At 36.5% G+C, this 23115-nt stretch overlaps 1 protein-coding gene across 1 annotated transcript in view; it reads left to right on the top strand.

Moving 5' to 3' along the window:
* The window catches only part of GALNTL6 (polypeptide N-acetylgalactosaminyltransferase like 6), a 463044-nt gene that overhangs the window by 199483 nt on the left and 240446 nt on the right, over positions 1–23115 (top strand). The gene's annotated exons all lie outside the window — the stretch shown is intronic.

Below are 23115 nucleotides of genomic sequence, written 5' to 3'. Positions count from 1 at the left end.
GCATGAAGAGCTTTCACTTCTTGGTGTCTGGGGTTTCTTGGTTGTTTCTGTTGAAATATTAGTTGCTAGTGTGTATGTAGCCCTTGTTCTAAGCAGATTGATAGACAGCGAAAGAGATTGTCTTCTTTACTAATGTTTTAGGTAAAATCTTTCTCAGCTAGGAACTTAAGAGGAGCAGATTTCTGACTACTATTATGAGAAGTCCGTGGGTGAGTGAGAGGGAGCACTGCAGTAAAATCATTTTTATAAGATTTTAAGCTTGATATTTCTGGGGTTAGAAAGATTAATTCTGCACACATCTATCTTACCCTCTCATATTTGCTGGTTTAGTGGCAGTGTCCTTTGACAAACTGCCTCTCTATCTTTAATGCAATTGAAGTGAAATTGTAAAGTGAGTACAGTTCTGGCTATTCTATGTTTATAAAAATATAGACCATGGATGAAAGTTTTCAAAACAAGAACTGTGAAGTAGCACAACAGTTTTCCTGTAGGCTAACAATTCTCTAGTAATAAACAACTTATGGGGAAGCCTGTAAGTTGGTTTTATGAGGTGTCTGACAAGTAAAAATGCTTTTTATACTGAGAGCACTGCTATTGAGGCTATGTTTGCTCAATATGGTGATACTGTAGCATTTTTTAATGAAGATCATACTGACTCCTGTTGATATATTTTTAAATGTGTTAATGCTTTAGAAAGCTTATCTACTTTCCAGTTATTAGAAAAAGAATTAGTGGCAGTAAGCAGGAAATATTTTAATTTCTGTTAGGGAGTAAATATTGCCTGTAATACTAATTCCCTATTAATTCCTGTAACACTGTAAAAATCTCCATCATCTTAATTTCCAGTTATATAAGCCTATATAACTTTTCAGTCGAACAGTTTTCAGCTGGAAGAAGTGGTTCATATAGCATGCAAATGCTTAACATGAATGTCTGGTTCGAAAATCTGAAAGAAACTTACTGAAAAGACTTGTATGGAGCTATGTCTGGAACCATTATGAAGATTTACTTATCTGAGTTTCAGTATTATTAAAATAAAGATTAGAAATGCATCTTTGAATGCTTGACTGTTTTGAATTTAAGCATATTTGGTACTGTATGTTTGGAGAAGAGCAAACACACAAGAAACATGTATTGGCATCTCTACTCTGAATTAAGTACCACTGAATTTCAAGTTGGGTGGGTCATTTTGGCACATCTGAATTGATTTAATTCTTGTACTTTAGAAATCCTCTAAACTCTACATAACTGAGGCTGTATCATGTTTTCTTGTGCTCTTCTTAATTTTTCATGAAGTAGCCATATGTAATACAGTTAGGTTATTTTATGTTGAAAGAATGCTGACTGATATCTCTCCCTTCCCCAGTTCACACAATTTTTTTTTCAGAGTGATTAAATAGATGCCTATTTTACTGTTATTAATCCTTCACCCTTTAGTTGCTTTATCCTAGACTAATGAGCGCAGTAAAGCGGTGTGAAAGACGCTGAAGACAGATTAGATAAAAAATTAAACATAAATGTGGTTAGTTGTTGTCAAAACTGATAGAAACATTGCAAGCAAATTTCACCACAGTGGTGAAGCAGTACAGTGATTAGCAATAAGTCTCTATTCCTTTTTCTCATTTTATAATTTCTCCATGAAGTTTAATGTGTCACACAGCTGACAAATGGTGTTTACTTTCTTTTGTCAAACCAGTTATGTACTGTTTAAGTGATATTGTGTATGCTTTACTTGTTCCAAAACTTCTTGTGAAAAGAACAGAGCTTTCTGATAGGAACCTCAATATTTGTAAACAGTTAAAAATGAATAATGGGATATTTCAATAGCACTGTTACTTTTTTTAAGTAGTGGTCAAATGGCAAATGTTTTTCTCTAAGGTGTTCTACTAATCAAACTTTTACTTCTTACAAAAGTCTAAGAAGTTGTTATGAAAAGCCAGTCATTCTGGGAAATAGAGTAGATGACAAAAAGTTCAAACTTGAAAGTTGTGTGGAAGATGGCTAAAAATGCTGGAGCTTTTTAGTTTTCTTAAGTATTGCAAATATAAATAACTGAAATGCGCATAAAGAATATTCGGTAACAGATGAAAATGTTTTAGTGCACAGTCAGGTATGCAGCAGTTTGCTAATTTGTCTGCAAAATTATTTGTGTGCCTTCATTTTATTCATATTTACTTCTTCAAATTTGTAATCAAAACCAAAAGGTTTAGATAGTTTATGCATAATATTCACCATAAATTATGAAGTTTAGATGTTATAAAAGGACAGCTGCACCTTTGAAATATCAGTGTAATGCAGATTAGAGACTTGGTATTAAGAGGGAAGTAAGCAAATGTCATAAAATTTCAAAGTGCAGTATTCAGTTATGGACAAATTTAATACAAAAAGCCCTACATGAATATAAGAAATCATCTGTGACAGAAATCAGCGTAGATTTGAATATAGGTACCCAAAGTTGCAAAATATCTATATTCAGGTAATTTGTAGAGAGTTTATATACTTAAAATTAAGAAGGAATGCAAGAGAGAAAATTCATCAAATTAATGGACCTCTTTGTTTCAACAAAAGTAACATTTTTGATTTACATTGTAAACACAAATGGCTGAATCATGGTGTACTGACAAGATGAATGGGAACTGAATCTAGAGTTTGTAGGAGTTTTAACATGCAAGAAAGAAATACATTGTCACTTTCAAGCTCTAAAATGGAGTGTTAGACTTCAGCTAAGTTTGCCTTAGAAGACTATTGGTAAGAGAGCTGGCTATTCTGTGTGCTGGCAGACACTTTTCCCAACTGATTTAAGAATCAGGTCTCCTAGAGATTAGAGACTTCCACTCTATACTCAGAATGTAGAACACTCGGTTCTGTATTCAAGTTCTATAGCTTTTTCACACAAAAAATAAGATTAATGATATACATACCTTTGCAATCTAAGGTATGCTGAATATTTATGACTTTGTGATGGATTTTTGGTAGTAATTCCAATACCTGGTTCATGCCAGCCCCGTATTCCTGACTGTGTAAGTTAAAGACCTATCAGTTTCTGTAATGTCACCTGCTATGGACTTTGAACATATTTATGGTGGAGGTACCACCATATCTCTCTGTGTCAGGTATCTCTGCAGTGGCTTTGTGTGCAGCTCTGGTATTATAAGCCTGCTTTCTGGGAAAATGAGACTTGTGGATAAAGGGGTTTTGAGAGGTTTGTTGTTTGTTTTTTTTTTTCTTGTAGAGAGGAGTTTGAAATGGGGGCAGGATGTTGGTTTACAGGGTTATGTTTATGGATGGGGTACTTATTGTTGACATAGTTTGCTCTGAAGTTACAGTCTGTTGGCAGACAGGTCCCTGAAAACATGACAAAAAGCAGGATGTGGACAACTGTTTCAGAGAAAAGGGCAAAATGAGAAAAGCTAGTTTTCATTGGCTGTGTTCTGGAGCAGCTTGCAAATACAAGGAATGCTAAAAATTCTGATGTTTTAAAACTTTGGGGAACATAGATTTGCATGATTAGTTAGAGTTCATGTATGTTGCCAAAACATGATACATTTGTACTTGAAAGTTTATTCCTTTTGTGTTCAAATTACTTTTTTAGCATAGTCAGGCCTGTGTGCTGTTACTAACACATCATGTGCCCTTACCAAGTATTTTTACCCCCACAGTTCTCTAACTGGTGCAGCAGCTGTTATAAGAAAAAATAAACTGCCACAGCCAAGAGTAAATTTATAAGCAGTAACAGTTATGGGGCGGTTTTTTAGTTTGAGAAAGTCAAACAGATTTGCCAAAAAAATAACAGAATGAAATTGGTGAACTAGATAGCCAACACCTTTATGCAGGACAGAACTAGTTCTTGTCACTCTCAATGAATTGCTGTTTTGATGGAAAATGAGAAACTGGGAAATTTTTGTTCATGTTGATAAGCCAGTCTCTACTAATTTTGTCATGTATTATGTTCTTCTGTCCCCTTACCTAGCTCTGGTTTATGTGCTACTACTCATTTGAGAATATGATACTGTCCAATATCGGGTACCATACGCTTTGTGCCACATCTCTGAATGGCCCAGATTAATTATGTGCAAATCAGACTGCAAAAGCAATCTATGACTACTTGATTGGAGCTCGGTTTAGTCAGTAACTGAACTTCAGTGCCAGTTACCTGCTTTGTTTTGTGTGAATGTGGAGGAAGATCACATCTATGGCCATTTGCCCTAATACCCTACTGTCGTGGTTTAAACCAAGTCCCCCAATTCCCGGAGAGTTAGGAAGGAAAATCCAAAGACTGTAGCCCCCACGGGTTGAGATAAGAACGGTTTAATAGCTAAGGCATAACACAATAATAATGATACAGCCAATAACAAGCGAAAAGAATACAACACCCCACCAGCCACCGACCCATAACTCACCCCACCCTGCCCGGCTGAGCACCGCGTGCTCCCTCCTCCATTTTCCTCTAGAGCTCCACCCCTCCAGCCCTCTCTTTCCCAGTATGCATCCTGGGCATCACGTGCTATGGTATGGAATACCTCATTGGCTAGCCTGGGTCAGGTGTCCTGTCTCTCCTTCCTCCCGGCTTCCCCTCCCCCACCTGGCTGGAAAAAACCTTGAACAAAAACACCCTCAAAACATGCTCAAACCATGACACCTACTAAACTCTTTTTTTTTGCCTTAAAAAGGTGGTCTGAGTTGTTGGGGGTTTTTTTAAACTGTATTTCTGAAAATTAAGTCATATTATACAGTAGGGTATAAGAGAGTTTATGCTAAAGGCGAATGAGCGCTGTCAGGGTACAGATTGCACAACTTCCCACTTCAGGGATACATGCTGTTTCATGAAGATCAAGCTGCTTGTATTTTGCTTGCAGACAGCTAGTTTATGTAACGTGTCACTTGTGATTCCAATTTATGGATGTTTGCTTCAGATTATGGCTGGATATAACTTTTCTGATGAAATGAAAGTGAAGGTTATATTGTATGAATGACTATCTTGTCATAGGAGACTTCTGCTGTAGACAGCTATTCTCTGATATGGTGAAAGCTCACATCTCCAAAAATTGTCATTGTTGTCAAAATATACAACATTTTAAAAAAGAAAATTGAAAAAGGATGTTATAATATTGTGAAAGTCAACTTCTACCAAAGAAAACACTTATAATTCTGTCCCCTAAGTTTAGGAACCTGTTTTTCAAAATGGTATATAATCATAGAATCATAGAACAATTGGATTGGAAGGGACCTTAAAGATTCTACCCCCCACCACAGGCAGGGACACCTTCTACTAGACAAGGTTACACAAAACCCTGTCCAATGTGGCCTTCAACAATTCCAGGGATGGGGCGAACACAGCTTCTCTGGGCAGCCCTTTCCAGTGGCTCACTACCTTCACAGTAAAGAACTTCTTCCTAATATCTAATCTAAATCTCCCCTTCCTTCAGTTTAAAGCCATTCCCCCTTGTCCTATCATTACATGCCCTTGTAAAAAGTCCTTCTCCAACATTCTTGTAGTAATTGTCTTGTAGTCTTGTAATTGCTCATTGACTTTTATTTTAAGGTGAGCTCTTTAAAGTTACACAAGTGATTTATTTAATCTTAAATATTAATAATTCTCAACTTTTATATACCAGAGACTACTCCTGAACTTGGGTGTCTGCCCAGCCCTGAAAGTTAACCACCCTTCTCCTCAAAAAACTATGTGCCTGTAAGTGATTGTGGCACTAAACAGAACACTTCAAACAACATCCATGCTCAACATATCCAAAGGAGTACACAGGCATAGTTCATTAGTGCTCTTCCTGGAGATACAGTAGGACAAGTAATGGGGCATTGTTAACTGTTAATGGGAAAGTGTCTGGGATTGCCTTCTGGTGCTGTGTAAAGCCGAAGTGACAGCAGCCAGTAAGATGTTCTCTAACATGCCTTTCTTTTGAATAGAAATGGTGTAACTAAAAGGTATTTGGTGGGAACAGAAGGCAGAACTTGGAGAAGAAATGCTGGAAGCCAGAGGGAAGCCCTAGCTATCATTAGTGGTGTGTGGAGGCAACAGTGGTGGCAAATGAAGGGGCTAAGGACCATATTTGCTCTTGATGGCAAGTTAACAGCTGCCTGACTGTGTATGGCTTCTCAGAAAGCTGAGAAACAAGCTTTTATAAATATAGAAAAAGAATTCTATGAAGTGATTTTATCACAATATTTTCTGACAAATCACTGGTGAGGGGTATGTTTTGTTTTGTTGCAGTTCTCCATGCTGTGATGATATGGGACATTGAGCATGTTGAGCATTGTTTATGTGTTTACAGTACCCCTCTTTGGCAGAATAGACTGCTTTTGGAACTGATGCTAGCTGGACGATCTCTCTGGTATTATGTTGTACAGCATGAATATCTATCGTAGGATACCTGTGCTGATTCAACTTTCTGTTACCTGCTTAAGTTTGGGGTGGTTGGTTGGAAGTTCATAGATAGGAAAAGCTTCTGAAATCACCTTCTATACAGTAACATAGACTGAACAAGTACTGAGAGTTAAAAAGGAATTGAATAAAGGTGCACAGAAATCTGTTGCCTTGACTTACTGAGTACTAAACTGAAATAATTCAGTTGAAAAATTCAGGCTAATTCTGTTCTAGCTTTTATCATTGAAAACAATCTATTAGTGCTGTAGTATGTGTACAACAATATTTACACCAAAGCATTTAAGTTAAGCTGACTTCAATATACAAGGGTCCTCTGGAGAGCACTAGTTATGTGGCACAGACTAGAGAGATCAACTTAATTTTGGAACAGCTGAGAAAGAAAAATACTAAGCAGTGAACATTGATTTTGAAGTGAGTTTATTCTAAAAGACAGCATGCATCTCTGAATGACATGCATCATCTTTTTCATCTCTATTTTGTGTTACGTTGGCAAGAACATTGAGAGATAGCCAATGTTATTTGTATCCCAATAACAAAATCCAAATGTGGTGTTATAACTTTCTGAAGCGAACTCCTGGGTATTGCTAACAGAAAGAAATGTCAGGTAATAGGAAAATAAAAGCTGATAGAAGTCCTTGGATAAGACTTGGTACTTGGCTTAGTTCTGAAATATTTAAAATGGTCTTATTATTATTTTTTATTAAGAACAAGCTGTGAGTGTCTGCATAGAACTGTAATGAAAACAAGTGATTAAACAAGCATATGCTTTTGCAAATGGAATTTTATTATTTATACCCTCTGAGGCAAGGAGGCACAAAATGAAATACAAACCTTTGTAAATAAGTAGAATCAGTTCTAAGTAATGTTAAGCTGGATAGGTTTGTAACAGTAGCAATGGAAAATAACTGAGGTACATGTTTCACAGAAGAAAAAAAATAGAGTGCAGCTAGAGAACATAATGAAACTCCTTGTATAAGATAAACCATTGTAGTTGCAGTAGTTTTAGGTCATTATGACCTTAGTACAAAAATAAGAGTAAGAAAAACAGGACAGAAAAACAGGACATGTGGATAAAGAGTATCTGAAACTAGCAGGTATCCAGTATGGGCTGCAGCTAAACTTACTCGTAAGTAGAAGGACAAGATTATTATATCTGTAGTGTTACGAGCCAATTAAGTTGGTGTAAGCATTATCTACTGTTATGCTTCAAAGATTGCCAGACGTGGTGAAGACTGTTGTAAGAAGTAAATGACCCCCAAAAGACCACTACCAGGTTGCTGTGTGCATGTGAAAATGGGCGTGGAATTATGTAAAGCGGTTCTCAGATGGTTAATGAATATGTATTGTGGTTAATGAATATGCATGTTAAGCAGCAGTATAACCACAGTCTGAGGTTTGGCTCAGACACACTAGGAGGAGTGATCCCCCATGTCTTCCCAGCACTGCAATAAAGAATACCTGCTTGTCAACTGAAACTTTGTTCGCAAGTTCCTGGAGACTTCTTTGAATCACCTCCTTAAAACCCTTCCTAGGCTTATCTAGAATACATCTCTGCCAGAGAACTTTGTGGTGAAAAGCATTGCTAAATCAGTAGGAAGTGGTTCACTGAAGTAAGCTTCCAGTCAGTGAAAGTGCTAGGCCATGTCTTGCCATCTTTTTTTTAAAGTCTTGCCAACTTTTAAACTGGAGACTGGAGAACCTGGAAGTGACTCACAAGGAGCAGTCTGTGCCTTCATTGTAAAATGTGCTTTCTGTGAAGCATCAAGAGTATAGACTTGTCTTGCCACAGCAGTCTGGCTTTTTCCATTCCTGTCTCATTGGAGTAACTGTCTTTGTGGTTTGTCATAGACAGAAGGGAGATAGCTGAGAACAAGAAGCAATATTGAATCTGTTAGAGCAGACCAGTTTTTGCCTCTTTACCTGGGAGGGATTATCAAGCTGTTAGTAATATGGCTGTTTAATGACCCTATCAATTACAGTATGAATCTTGCAGTAGGCACAATATCTAGAAAGAGGACTTGCAAGTGAATTGGTGTCATCTGAAAGTCACATCTGATGCTGACACACCCTAGGTATTTGAAAGCTGTAAACCTGAGAAAACTAACATTGCTATCTTGGAAAGTTTTGTCAAGTTAAGTGTGCTGTCATGAACTGCAGTGTTAGCTGTACCTGGAACATATATCCTTACCAGCTGGGAAAGTTATTGCTGCAGTTGAGTAATTATACAAAGGTAAAGATAGATGCTTTCTACTCCCTAGAGAATTTATGGTTGTTTAACCCTGCTTACTGTAACATCCTGGAACCCAGAGTGATAACAAACTTCAGCTGCACTATTTATATCACTGATAGGGTAAGGAAACCTTTACAGGGGCAGAGTTCAATGCAACAAAATTTTGATGTTGACCTTAACATTAGCTTATTGCTGCTTCATGTGCAACATCAGAAAAAATTGAAACTGACTCTCATTCAAAGTTAAATTTTTCTTACCGGAAGTTGATAAAATAATTCATCACTATATTTAAATAAAATAAAGAAAAAGCTGAATGGAAAAAGAAACATTCTATTTCAAGATGTGTCTGTATTGACTAGAACTAAACACACAATCTACATTTTCATACTTTGGAAGTTGAGCAATAAAATGCCTCTTTAATTTTGTCTGCAATGCACTCAACACAGATGTTATTTGAGTTTTATTAAACTTGGACTTGATTCTGGTTAAACTAAAGTACTGTCAGTGTAACAAATACAGTTTAGAGCGTGAGTTGGAATAAACTGATTTGAATGTGTAATACGAAGGTTTTTTTGTTCTTCATCATCTATTCTCGGGTTTGATTACTTAATACTTAAATTTATGTCACAGGGGTTTTATTCTGAAATTGCACAGTACAGGTTTTGCGTTCAGCTCCTTGTATCTTGCAACAGCAGTTTCAATTATTCAAGGTATTCTGACTTGACAGAAGGGCTTTACCAATGGGAAAAGAGAGGGTTGTCCTAAGACTGGGAAGAGTTAAGCTCAGAAGAATAATGGTCATCTTGAAGGCATCTGCAGCCCCTCTCAAAATCCTTTAATTTGCTGAAGCACAATATATGATCATGTTGCAAGAAAGGTAGATGTGGGAAAAACTTAAAATAATTGAGATTGTACACTTCACCCTAGACAGAATTAATTTGGAATGTGGCTGTGGTAGGACAGAGTTAGGGGTATCCACACATTCCAATGCTGCCTGCATTCGGTCAACTCAAATACAACTCTGCTGTAAAAATGAAAACTTCAGTCGTGTGTAATTAATATGAAAACAATTTTTTGTTTTTCACATAGTTCCTTGAATTGTTTGCAGTAGATAAGCAGTTTTGCTTTTTGAGTACTTGTGGAGTTAGAATATGAAGATTGTATTTCTGCAAGCTCTGTTCTACTCAATCTTTCTTGGCGTTGCCCACGCTATGAAGTACTTTCTGGGTGTACATCGTGCTGATGGCTGTAGGCTTCATCCCTTTCCCATGTAAACATGCAAAGAATTTTGGAGGCAGGAACTAATGGGTAGCTTGTGCTTTGCAAGGTTGTGTTCTCTGTATGTCAACTTATAAAAATGCTTATGCCGGACTTGTATGGAGTGTGCTTTGTAAGATACTCAAAGAAGGTTCTAAAATAAATCAGTATATTAACTCTGAGTAATCTTGAAATACTAGGAACATACTCCTTCATGTACCAAATTAAATGCATTCTAGTTTTGCGGTCCTTTTTATTATTATTATTTTTCTACTATGCATCTCAGATTTACATTTTTTTTAAGGTTAAAGTGAATTATGGCTGAAATTATATTTTTTAAAATTCTTCAAGTGAAGTATTCAAATTTGTCTTTATAAATAGGAAAGAAAACTTCTAAAAATGAGTAAATATCAGTTTCCACATTGGTTTCCTTTCAAAAATCAGCTGTTTACTTTCTACTTGAAAAAGCATGAACATATTGCAGGGATACATTAAACAACTTGACAAGAAACTCGAACAGTGCACGGTTGCTTTCTTCAGCTATTATAATTAATGAACTATAGGAAGAGATGCATATTAGTAGCTGAAAAATTGGAAAATATATAGGTCTTGCACATTTCCCTACATTCCTTTCTGTCTCTCAGTGTAATGAGTTTCAAGGAGTTGTTGGGGGGGGGGGGGAGGGGGTTGGTGTTTTTTGTTTGTGGGATGGTTGTTTTGTTTGGGGTTTTTTTATGTTGAAGTTGATGGCATGAATTGGGTGATCTTGGGATTGTATTTAGCAATCCTTAGCTAGTACTACAAATGCATTACTTCCGCAACTTCAGTGAGTAGCCTAACAGAAGTAATTAGTCTTTGGATTATCCATCTCAAGAATTCAGTATAAAACCCATAGTCAGATGATGTTGCATATCTGTTGAAATCTGTTGCTTTGGACCTCTTGCAAACAGTTCATCCAAACCAATAATTTTTCTTTTTCTCTGTAGTTCTTTGTCATTATTTGTATAGTATTAGTATTATCTTTCATGAGCGAATCGACTAGGTTTTTCCCTAGTATAAACATAAAGGGTTCTTGCCAAACATTAGTTGTCCATTATTTAAAAACTTACTTTTTACTTAAAATTAAAATTTATTCATGATCTTTTTCATGTGTGACCATTATTTCAATGTTAACCTTTAACTTACCTTCTCATTGTACACAGAAAGGGCTAGCAACTTTTAGTTTTCAGACTTAAATGCATTTTAGCAAAGTATGGCAAGTTTTTTAATTAACATCCTAGTAGTATTTCCAAAGGTGGTAGCTTGTTAAAGTCAGAGTTGTCTTAATTGCAAAATCTGAGTTCACCTAAGTAGACTTTAAAAGTATCTTTCCTCTTTTCTGAATGCAGACCTTCAACTAGGCTTATAATCAAGCAAAGTACAAACATCCTTAAAGAGCAGGCAATAGCATTGTGAATGCCTTGAGTTACATTTTGTGCATCTTAAAGAAAATAACTCCAGAAAACATTTTACTGTATTACAGATGTTTAGTGGTTTGGTTCAGGGTGGTTTTGGTTTTGTTTGGGTTTTTTTTCCTCCTGTTCACAAACCTTGGGCAAGCCTGCAATCTCCTGATTGCAATTATATCCCAAGTATACTAGCAATAATAACAATGAGCAGTTATTTTCCTGTTCATTCAGTGGTACCAAACTTGATGTACACATAAGGAATGAAGGTGGGTAGTATAAGGGAAACTGAGATGACCAAAGCAGGAAATTACAATTGCTATTTGTAAGAGAATTTTAAACCCAGAGTTCTGGCACATAAAAGCCCATACAGTCAGGTACTGAATGTAGATAGTAGTTTCCAATAATTTCTCTGGGAGATGACATGGAGAATGTTGATTTAGTTACTAACTGCATGCATTTTCTTCCAAACTGAGTGTTAGTGTCTTTCCTAGACTGCTTCTTACATGTAGGAATCCCAGTGAGTGTTTAATTTTCATAACATGACCTAGAGAAAAAAAAAAAGTAATCCAGTAACAAGTTTAGCAATGAATGCCTGCAGAGCTTTATACGTGAGGAATAAAGGTTTTGACCTGTCCTATCAATTTGATAACCCTTACAAAATCAGAAATGTTTAAATAAAGAGTTCTAAAAGCTATTCTGACCTTGCTTCTGACATGGAGTAAAACAGAAAATCATTTCAGTTTCCATTGGAGCTCTGGTATATTCTATTTCTTTCAAAACAAATTAAAAAAGCCTACAGAATTTTTTCAATGAGTGTTGAGAGCCGCATTCATTTGTATTCATTTAATCTCGACGCTTTTCTGTTGAGATAACACAATACATAATTTGACAGCATTTGTTTCTGATGATTCTTTCCTGGCTAATGGGAAACAGTTCCACCATCATCTGTATTTATTAAATTTATTTATCCTGCATAAATGAAGGCCTTGTTGCCAAAACCATTTATTTTGTTTAGTGTTGGATGTGTTTATGCAGATTTTTATTTTGTGCAGTCAAAAATCAAAAGTGTACTTATGCATGTTTGTTCATTTCTCCGTGAATCTTGGATATCTCACAGGAGGCATTAATGACGTTTGGAATTGTCTAGTTACAAATCTCTTGTACAAAAACACAATTATAATTTTGATTAGCTTGAAAAAGAATTTTTTATTGCTCTCAGAAATCACTATCCAGACATTTCAGTCAACTTTGGGGGCTTTTCTATATATGTTGTTTTCCCAAATTGAGCTTATGCATCTTTCAGGCAGATGGGCAATTTAATGAAGTTTATAAATGGCTGAACGCTTTAATGGATCTGTCGTGAATAGTTTGTTTTTTAAATGTTACTGATTTGTGAACCAAGTATTAATAACTTTTATCTAGCAATTAAAAAGGATTGATTTCAATAGGACTGGGTCAGCTCAGGCCATGTAAGTTAGAGTAAGCTCCACATACAGTGAAAGATTTTTTTACTTTTTTTCCTGTTGTATGCTTATGCATTGTGATAGAACATGCTTCAGTTTTTTCAGCTTTGCAGGGCTGCTGTGTAATTCTGCCAAGATACAGCACTCACAGGCAGACAAATCTGTTGATTTCATTTATGGTCATTGGCTTAGCAACCTTTGTTCACCTGCTGTAGGATCCCCATATCTGCCCTTCTGGTGCACAAATTCCAGAAACAAGTGCTAGGGAAAATGCTTCAAACCTGAAATGGAGCTAATAATGAAAATACAAGGTATGCATCTGTCTGAGGAAGAAAACCACCAAAAACAACAACTCCTGACCAGTAGTAATTGTTAGGGATTTTGCTTTTATGTGATGGAGGGAACACTTCTAATTAGAACTGTAAAAGGTGCTGCAAGTATTTGTATGGCATTCAGGGGTGCAAATTTCCAGTCTGCTAATTTCTGAGTTCGGAAGCTTGAACATGTGTTGCTGTTGTCAGATGAGTGTGTGGTGTTCTGGTGGATTTGCTTCAGTTTTGGTTTATTCTGGGATTTTTGGTTGGGATTTTTTAACAAATATAAGCTAATTTCTCTTACTGTTAGTTCAGGATACTTTTTCACAATATTTTCTATCTCAAAAAAAATAATCAGAGGGAATGCATAATACTAATTTTTGGACAAAATGTTGATTCATTACAAGGGACCTAATAATCTTTAATAGGTAGAAATCTCTCAACAAATCGAGGTGAGGATGTCTGGCTAAGGTCTTTTTTTGTTTTCCCCCTTCACTTGAAGAGCAGCACACCTAATCTAGAAAAACAGAGCTGGTATTTTTTGTAAAAATGCTGCTTATGCACATGAGTTTTCTGTCTTATTCCATTTCTGCCTCAATTAATTGCAGAAGACATAAAATTTAATTGTCTTTAGATATTTACAGGTTTGAGAGCTCTTCCATACCTCATGGACTTTTCTGATGTCTCATGACTACACCAAGTGGTTGCCTGTTCAGTCCAGTATGTTATTGTAAGAAGTGTAACATTTGCTTGCTGATGCTTTTTCTTTAAGAATTTCTAAATGCTTGGATCAACTAATTAATTATCACTGTCTGTAGGGAATGCAGCCTGTACAACAGCTGAGTGAGAAGGGGGTGTTACGTAACAGTAGAGAACCTGAGTATCATATTTATCCAGTAATCTTACCAGTCAAAATACCATTAAACATTGTCTTTCCAAAAAAAAAAATTAAAAAAAATGTGGCTTTTAACATGGAAGACATCATCCTTCAGACTGAAAATCTGTATTGATGGAAAAGGTCAGTTAAAGAAGTTATAAGGCATAAGATTTCAAGCTTCCACTGATATGAGTAGCGGTTGTTTCTACTGTAGCTCTATAGAGTAGCTGTGAGTAACTTTGCTTTTTTGCAGCATTATTTTTTGTATTTGTGGTAAACTATTTCTAACTGAAAGCTGCTCACTCTTAAGACAAATTTGTAAGCATTCTGACTTCACAAAGTTTCTTTCAAAAAATGCTATGCAGTTCTAATGGAAAGTGATGGTGCTTTAAAAGATGCTTCATGTGCAACTGATTCATTTAGATGACAATTAAAAAAATAGGTTACTGCAGGATCTTTTTTTTTTTTACTGCAGGATCTTTTTCCCACATTCTGATTCAGAAAGTAGATCCAGGTGAAAAAGTGATATTGACGTCAGTATCCTTTAGCAATGCAAAATAATTCAGAGCAGATGTTAGTCTTGTTCTTCTTTGAGTGGATTACTTCTCAAAGGTATTGGAGTTTTTAACTGAAGAAAACAATGGTAGATTATGCTAATGAATAGAAAAATAAGAAAAATCTAATCTTATACTTGAGTCTAAAACTAATTCTGTCCTTGAACACATTTGAAAATCCTGAGTGCTTGCTTTTTATCTGCAAACCTCCTCCTTCTGTTTTCTTATTGTCAGTTTGAGGTTAATTAGAAAATAGATTTTGCACTACAGACTTTAAAATACATGAACACAGCATTGAAGTGTACTACAGGACAAATTAAAATATGTTTATTTAGTCAGAGTGTCAGTAAGAAGACCTTAAATATCCTCTTTTGACATTCTTCCTTATTGTTTGGGTTTTATTATTGTAGAGGAAAGTTAAACATGTTCTTAACCAGTGAGTGACAATCTGGATGCCAACTGCGAATAGAAGGGCATGCAATGTAACATAGATTGACAGTGTCAGTTACACTGGATGGAGCCCTTTAATTTTTTTAATTTGATGTGTACTTCTGTAGGATGATTAAATTTTGAAGGCAATTGATGATTATTGTTTCTGAATTGAATGGAGTATTTCTTGTAGAGCCTTGTAAATGTCATTTGTTGAGGAAACTTTAAATTTCGAGCTTTTTTGAAGTGTTGTCTATTTCAACTTTGTTTCCTTCTTGGAGTGGGTAACTTATGCTGTAACTGCATACTTTAAAATGCTATGATTTGATTATTAATAACAGTAAAATAATAATCATAGTAAATTAAAATTAAGTTTTCTTTATTTCAGGAGGATAGGGTTTGGAAGCCCTGCAGAGAAGTGTGAAAGCTGTAAACTGTATGCGAATATCAAACAGTAAATTATTCTAGCCCCTTGGTTGGTCATGGTGTCATCTTCATTTTTGATAGGGACAGTCATCTGCATTCCACTGTTCTGTAGTGCTTTTTCTTTGTCCTCTTTGGGAATTTTCAAAATTCATGTGAAGCCTAGAGAAGGGATGGGCTTGTTCTATAAAAAAACAATTATGTTGACTGGAAAAGATCTGTGATGAAATAGCTTATATCTCATGTAAGATACCTAATGAAGTTTGCACATACGGGATTAAATTTTAGCAAACCACTTTAGGTCAAGAAATAAGAAAATCCATTATGCCCAAGAGCTATTAAAACCAATCAAACAAAAACCCCCATCAAGCTGCCTCCACAACAAACCACCCCAGGACTGTATGCTGAATTATGTATTAAGTAGTGGAGTAACAGAAATTCTCTCTCTGTATCCTGTTCTCCCTCTGCTCCTTCAGGCTGGATTCTGTAGTGTCCTGGGAAAGGAATTTTCTCGCTGTCAGATTTTCTGGCCAAAAACCAGTGTCCCTGAAGCTGAAACTTACAGAAAAGGCTACAAAATCCCAGGGAATCTGAATGATTCCAGGTTTCAGTAACTTAGAAGAAAGAGTAGGAATGATGGTGAAGTTATTCTTGGAAAAATATATCGAAGGGGATCTTATCAGTGCAATCTCTAGGGAGACAAGGAACAGATTCAAGAATGAGAATCTGTTTTGCAGGAAATGCAAAGGGGGGTCATAGCAAAAGGGTGACTGGTAGAAAAACCTTGGTTCAGACCAGTTCTGATATTATTAATTTAAACTTGGATATGCGTGTGCTTTTTTAGTTTTATCTTTCTGCATAAGGTTGCATTTTAATGTGAATCAGCAGTATTTCTTTTAATTTCTCAGTGTATTAATCAGTATATTAATCAGATGTCTAAAAGCCAGTTCCCATTTGCTGTAAAGATAAAAGCAGTTTTTCTGACTATATTTATATACAAATACAATCTAAAACTGCAGTTCTTCCTGTTTTAGATAGCTGGACAGAGCTTTGAAATTATTTATGCTGCTGTTTCTGATTAGTATTCTGATTAGATATATAAATCTTGTTGGTATAGTGTATCTCTCTAACATAAGTGTGAGTATAAATGGAGTCATTTCAGTATTAGATGTGAATATAAACAGTCTAGTAAATTTAGTATTCCTGGTCAGAGGCATATTTTGAAAAAACAAGTCCAGAGCTATGCGCAGTTTTGGGTTTTTGACAGTAGCATGCTCATTTGGAATAAGTCCAGAGCACTTCACACCTGCCGTATGAAGACAGGGTGAGAAAGTTGGACTGTTCAGCCTGGAGAAGAGAAGGCTGCGTGGAGACCTCATAGCAGCCTTCCAGTATCTGAAGGGGGCCTACAGGGGTGCTGGGAAAGGACTCTTCATTAGGGTCTGTAGTGACAGGACAAGGGGTAACGGTTTAAAACTTACACAGTGGAGGTTTAGAGTGGATATAAGGAAGAAATTCTTTACTGTTAGGGTGGTGAGGTACTGGAATGTGTTGCCCAGGGAGGTTGTGAATGCTCCGTCCCTGACAGTGTTCAAGGCCAGGTTGGATGAAGCCTTGGGTGACATGGTTTAGTGTGAGGTGTCCCTGCCCATGGCAGGGGGGGTGGAACTAGGTGATCTTGAGGTCCTTTCCAACCCTAACTATTCTATGATTCTATGACTCTATGATTTATTTAATTGACTGTTTTATGGAAAGCCATGTTGTGAAAAGTATTATATAATTTCTATTAAATTTCTAAATCATTCAAATAGTATCCTGTAAAAAGGATTCTTACTGAATGTTCAAATACAACTTTGTCGATTGCTGCCAAAAATATTTATACCTAAATTAATGCTGTTTCTTTTAGAAGTATTACACTAATATGGAAAATTATTAAGGAAAACCACTAACATAAAATTTATGGAAATTGTTCTTGAATTCAGTTATGCTTTTATTTGTTTGTCATTGTATAAAATAAGAAAGATGTTCAGTATGTATATTGTTTGAAAGAATAAGTTGCTCCAAAATTACCAAAACAAGCATGCCTCTTCTGTGGCGTGCCAATCCTCTCCGTTATATTAGTTACAGAAATTCACTGTGGGAAGAAATGCATTAAAGCTTTTATGAGCAACACACTTGCTTTTACTCAGCTTCATAAGAAATATTACTTAAAAGTGCTAAAATCAGCATTTTGTGTTTTCTTTCATATTTAAGTAGAACTAAGCTACTTCTGGACAGAGGTCAATATCTCTGACCAGAAGTTAACAGCTGCCTTACCATGCTTCATGAAAGTGATGGTTGCTTAGCTGACTGGCACCTAGAACTGGGCAATAACAGTGAATGCAGGGTGAAATGGATTAACATGACTGATAATAATGACCTGCAAATCTGATTTTCCTTCTTTGTGTAAGATTCAGAAAGTTCAGGGGCTAATTAAAATACTTAGATTAAGCCATGAGAAATCAAAGAGATGCAGAACAGCTCATTTCTAGGTCTCTGATGAAGCAGCTCTGGGATTATATAAAATGCCATTCTTCACTGTTTTTCTACATGGCTTTAGGGGACTAGTAGTTGTCATGGAGAATTGAAGTAGAGTGATTGATGTGTTAAGGTAAAAAGTCAGTGATGTAATCTTTGTCCCAGAAGGCATGTTGTTCCTTGGTATATCACCTGTTTTACAAGGAAAAGCTTAGACTAAATTGATTATGTATGAGAAAGAGTAAGCTAGAAGAATTAGCCAGGACATTATAGTATTCATCTAGACAGTTTCCTTTTAAAATCGAACCAAAAAACTCTATGCCAGTGATGATAATGAAAAGCAAATAACCTTAGTTTGAAACATAAGTGAGAAATTTATTGTGTGGAGACAAGAAGAAATAAGCTGTCTTTGTATTCATTGCAACAGGAATGTGTGTTTCCAGCTATCCATGGATCTATCTAACACTTGTCCCTGCTATCTTGGGCAACCTTGTAGGTCACACTATTGGTTATGACGGCATCTAGAGAAGTAGAGTGTTAAGATTGTATTGTCACTCTCATTTATATCTTTCTAATGAAAATTACCATTTTAATTCTAACTTCATAACCCATATGAATTATATCCTGTAGGTGTATGAAGTTGTCTAATGCACTGTCATGATTTCTTTTTTCTATGTTCTTTGAGTTTGTAGGTCTAAGTGGCAATGTTCTAAGAACTACTGAGGGGAAGGGGGAAACGGAAAACTCCCAATATCTAAAACTTTGTATTTAACATTATTTCTTCCTGTTTATGTCATAGAATATTAGAATAGTTAGAGTTGGAAAAGACCTTAAGATCATCAGGTTCCACCCCCCCCGCCATGGGCAGGGACACCTCACACTAAACCATGTCACCCAAGGCTTCATCCAACCTGGCCTTGAACACTGTCAGGGACGGAGCATTCACAACCTCCCTGGGCAACACATTCCAGTACCTCACCACCTGAACAGTAAAGAATTTCTTCCTTATATCCAGTCTAAACCTCAGCTGTTTAAGTTTCAACCCGTTACCCCTTGTCCTGTCACTACAGACCCTAATGAAGAGTCCTTTCCCAGCACCCCTGTAGGCCCCCTTCAGATACTGGAAGGCTGCTATGAGGTCTCCACGCAGCCTTCTCTTCTCCAGGCTGAACAGCCCCAACTTTCTCACCCTGTCTTCATACGGCAGGTGCTCCAGTCCCCTGATCATCCTTGTGACCCTCCTCTGGACTTTTTCTAACAATTCTAAGACTTCTGTTATATAATGCTGAAAGCTAGTGAGTGATGGGTGTTTTTAATAAATTGTACTTCCACTCCGATCAGTACACCTAAGCACTGTGATTTTTGCTGGTTTATGGAAAATAGTTGAGCAAAAATTAAAGTACAAGACAGAATTAATTATAATGAATTTCTGGGAAATATATTTACTATTTCTTGTGGACATTTCAAGTTATCCCTTTTCTGTTAAGCAGTCTGGTGTAAGATACTTAATTTTGATTGGAGCATGGCTTAGAGGGAGAGAGGATTTTTTACCTTAATACCTGTTTTCAGCTTTTTAAATTGTCTTGAAGTTCTGTCTAGAATTTCTTTGCTTGATATTGGACATCCGTGAGCATATTTAGCTCTGAAGTCATTCTTGACTGCCTGGTATTTCGATATCTTTCAGTCAATTTGCTTTGCCAGTGTCATAATCTAATTTTATTTTTGCCTTTTTCAACAGGGAAATCAGCATCATATCTAATTGAGCAGAATGAACTTAGCTTTCTTGAATTTCCTGTTGGTTTGTATGATGGTCTCATACCAGGGAAAGCATCTCATTCACTACTTTGCCCAGAAGTGCCTCTAACCAGCTGGAATTCTAAGCCAGCAGATAAGATTATACATTTGCGAAGCTTGCTGAATGGGTATCATTGCTGTTGGTATCCAGCGATACTCCATAGACATGGAACATCTTACGTTAAATTCCTGTTATTAACATAATACAAGCAGAGAAAAAGGGATTTGCTGTGGGAATGTTCTCAGGTGGCCCTAAAGATTTGCATACATTTATGCTTGTTTTTGTGTTTTAAACTTCTACATGGTTCCCTGGTGCTCTGATCAGATCTCTCGCCTTGCCAGCAGATTATTACACAGCAATTGGAAACATTTGGTTTGTGGTGCCTCAAAGCACATGTTAATGACTTCAATGTTTGAACAGTAAGACAAATGTCTATTAGCTGTGGGATGCAATGAAAACAAGATATGTGTAAAGTGCAGTATGCTCTAGTGGCACAACAAAAACTGTGAGTAATAAGGAACGTTTAAATTGATTTTGCACAATTTGATGGAGAATGTTAGTGTCTTCTTCTGATGCCTGTGTTTCATTACCTGCCATCCTGGGAATATGATTTTAATTGAGTTACTGTATTTCTGCGTTCCTTTTGATTTAACGGCCACTACAGTTTTAGCTTCTGATTTAATCTTTGTTCTGTAAAGGTTGCAGACCTTAAGAAAATTGTTTTGGGTGGACATGTGTCAGGTAGGTCAGTGCAGGAACTAAGGCAGGGCATAAGTTTTACTTACATATGCATTCAGCAGAGTAAGTGATCTAGGCTGGATAGTTTCCCTGCAGCTTATACCTTGAGTGTTGCTATACTGCTGTTATGGCAACTTCTGTAAGTATCATGTGCTGGAAAAAAGTTAACAGTGTAAATGTTTCTATACTAATAAAATCACCCACACTGATGTGATACAATATTCTAAAGGGGTTTCCTTAATTGTTTGATGCAGGCTAAACAACAAAGTGAATCATGTTAAGCTCGTTGAACTTGCGCTGAAGCTGAAGGTCAGCAGCTCTGTAGAGCAAGCTGCTTCCGTAACTTGACTCACCTCATTGGCATTGTATTAATGATTTCATAGAATCATAGAATGGTTTGGTTTGGAAGGGACCTTAAAGATCATCTTGTTCTGCCCCCGCCTGCTACAGGCAGGGACAGCTTCCACTAGGTCATGTTACTCAAAGCCTCATCCAGCCTGGCCTTGAACACTTCCAGGAATGAGGCATCCAAAATGTCTCTGGGCAACCTGTTCCAGTGTGCCTTGCCATCCTCACAGTGAAGAATTTCTTCCTAATGTCTAATCTAAATCACCCCTCTTTCAATTTAAAGCAATTTCTCCTTGCCCTGTCACTACATGTCCTTGTAAAAAGTCCCTCTCCAAATTTCCTGTTGGCCCCTGAAAGGCTGCTGTTAGGTCTCCCTGGAGCCTTCTCTTCTCCAGGCTGAACAACTCTTTCAGCCTGTCTTTATTGGAGAGGTGTTACAGCCCTCTGATTTGTAATTTTTGATTATGTCTAGCCTCAGCATTAAAGTCATGTTTGAAAATAATTTGATAAACTGTTGAAGTAGTAGATCACGATCAAAGGGTTAAAACAGTAATTTTGATCAGAGAACCGTAGTTTGAGTACTGATACTGTTTTAATAAAGTAAATTATTCAACTATCAGTTAAATTTTTTCAGAAAGTAAATGTTACAAAGGGCAATGCTTCAAGATACTGGTGAATACACCAATATGGAAGCATAGCATGAATTATATTACAAAGGAAATATATTAGATGATTTTCACTTGGTGCACCTGATACTTAAAACCAGTTAGCACTGTCTCGATATTTCCTCACTCATTATATAAATCTATTTAACTCTGCTTGGTTTTGGTTGTTTTGTTCTGTTTTTTCCCTGAAAAGTTGTGCATTGCAGGCAGAACATAATATGGAGATGATGGACATGGATGGTGGGGGAATTACTACTGATAGGAAGAAGGGGCCAAATTACACTCAATGCTGTCCTTTTTCCCTAATGCCTCAAGAAGAGCTGTGCCACAGGCTTTGCTCACTTCTCCATTCCTTGCCAGCACTTCCCTGGTTTTCTTTCTTGATGCTGAGAGACAGCTTGCTCTGTGACTGTCTTGTGGTGTGATGGACTGTAGTCTTTTAGTAACAGACACAAATTGATCTCAGGGTGACAACAAATTATTTGGGTGTTTTCAGTGTTCCTAATTGCTGCTTTTACAGCCTTTCTGTGAGGCTGTCAGGTGTGATTTAAGCTGTGGCTGTAGGTGGAGACTGAAGCAAGAAAAGACAATGGAAAAAAAAAAGGGACAATAAGTCCCAGCAAATTTTTGACATTATCAGTGCTTAGCTTTCATTTCAAACCATTATGGTTACTTAACACATCATTTTAACTTTTAAAACACATACTTTCATAGCAATTAAGTATATTTAGTTTATATGTTGTGTAAAGTACACTGTAATTTGTAACCTTGTTTTAAACACTAAACAAGAAACTATACACTAATTTCTTATGCATGCAGCATCAACTAGACTTGTAGGCTTTAGATAGAGGATAATTTCTGCATTAAATGTGGTCACACACCAGCATGTGCTGCTAGACAGATGATCATGAATGATCCATTTGCCTTAGGAGATAGATGTTGATTTTAGCTGTTCAGACACTGGAGTTTTTGCAATTAGCTTTCAAGAAAGGAAGTGCAAATATGTTATGTTCTCTGCACAGATTTCTAGAGCTTTGTACCTTTATCCAAGGATTTCTGCATTTTGTTTGGGGGTTGTTTGTTTTGTTTTGTTTTTAATTAAATCTGTAATGATGTTACCATGTTACATCTGAAAAATTTAATGCTAGGGTCTTCTGGCATGACCAGGTTATAGGAAAGTAGACTTCTGAATAAAGTACAAGTGTTATTCCTTTCCACTCCTATCTGTTCCTTAACAGTTTTTTGATAATGCTGTGGTTTGAGACAGTCTTCAGCTTGTATGTGTTCACAGAGATGATGTGACAGCTAAGATGAGAATGTAGGAGAAATTAACATAGATAATCTTTCAGGAGTCTGAATTCACCAAGTATTGCCGAATTCTGAGCACAGTTGTCTTGGTTGCCTTCTGAACTCAGCAAAGCCTAATTGCTCTTATCTCTCAGAAGTGATCATTATTTTAGGCATTAACTCAAATTTTGTTGTTAATGTTTCTTAAGAAATTATCTACTGAAACAGCACAACATCTCTATTAACTTTACATTTTTGAGACATTTTATGCTCTAAGTGGTTCCTAACTGTCCATTAATAACAGCCACAGAATTCTTTCAAAAAAGATGAAAATTATGACACAAGGGAAACTCTTTTTTTTTATTTTTTT

The sequence above is a fragment of the Melopsittacus undulatus genome, chromosome 7, assembly GCF_012275295.1.
Source record: "Melopsittacus undulatus isolate bMelUnd1 chromosome 7, bMelUnd1.mat.Z, whole genome shotgun sequence".
Taxonomy (NCBI): Eukaryota; Metazoa; Chordata; class Aves; order Psittaciformes; family Psittaculidae; genus Melopsittacus; species Melopsittacus undulatus.
The sequence above is the reverse complement of the archived record's forward strand: the minus strand, read 5'-3'. Positions and strand labels throughout refer to the sequence as shown.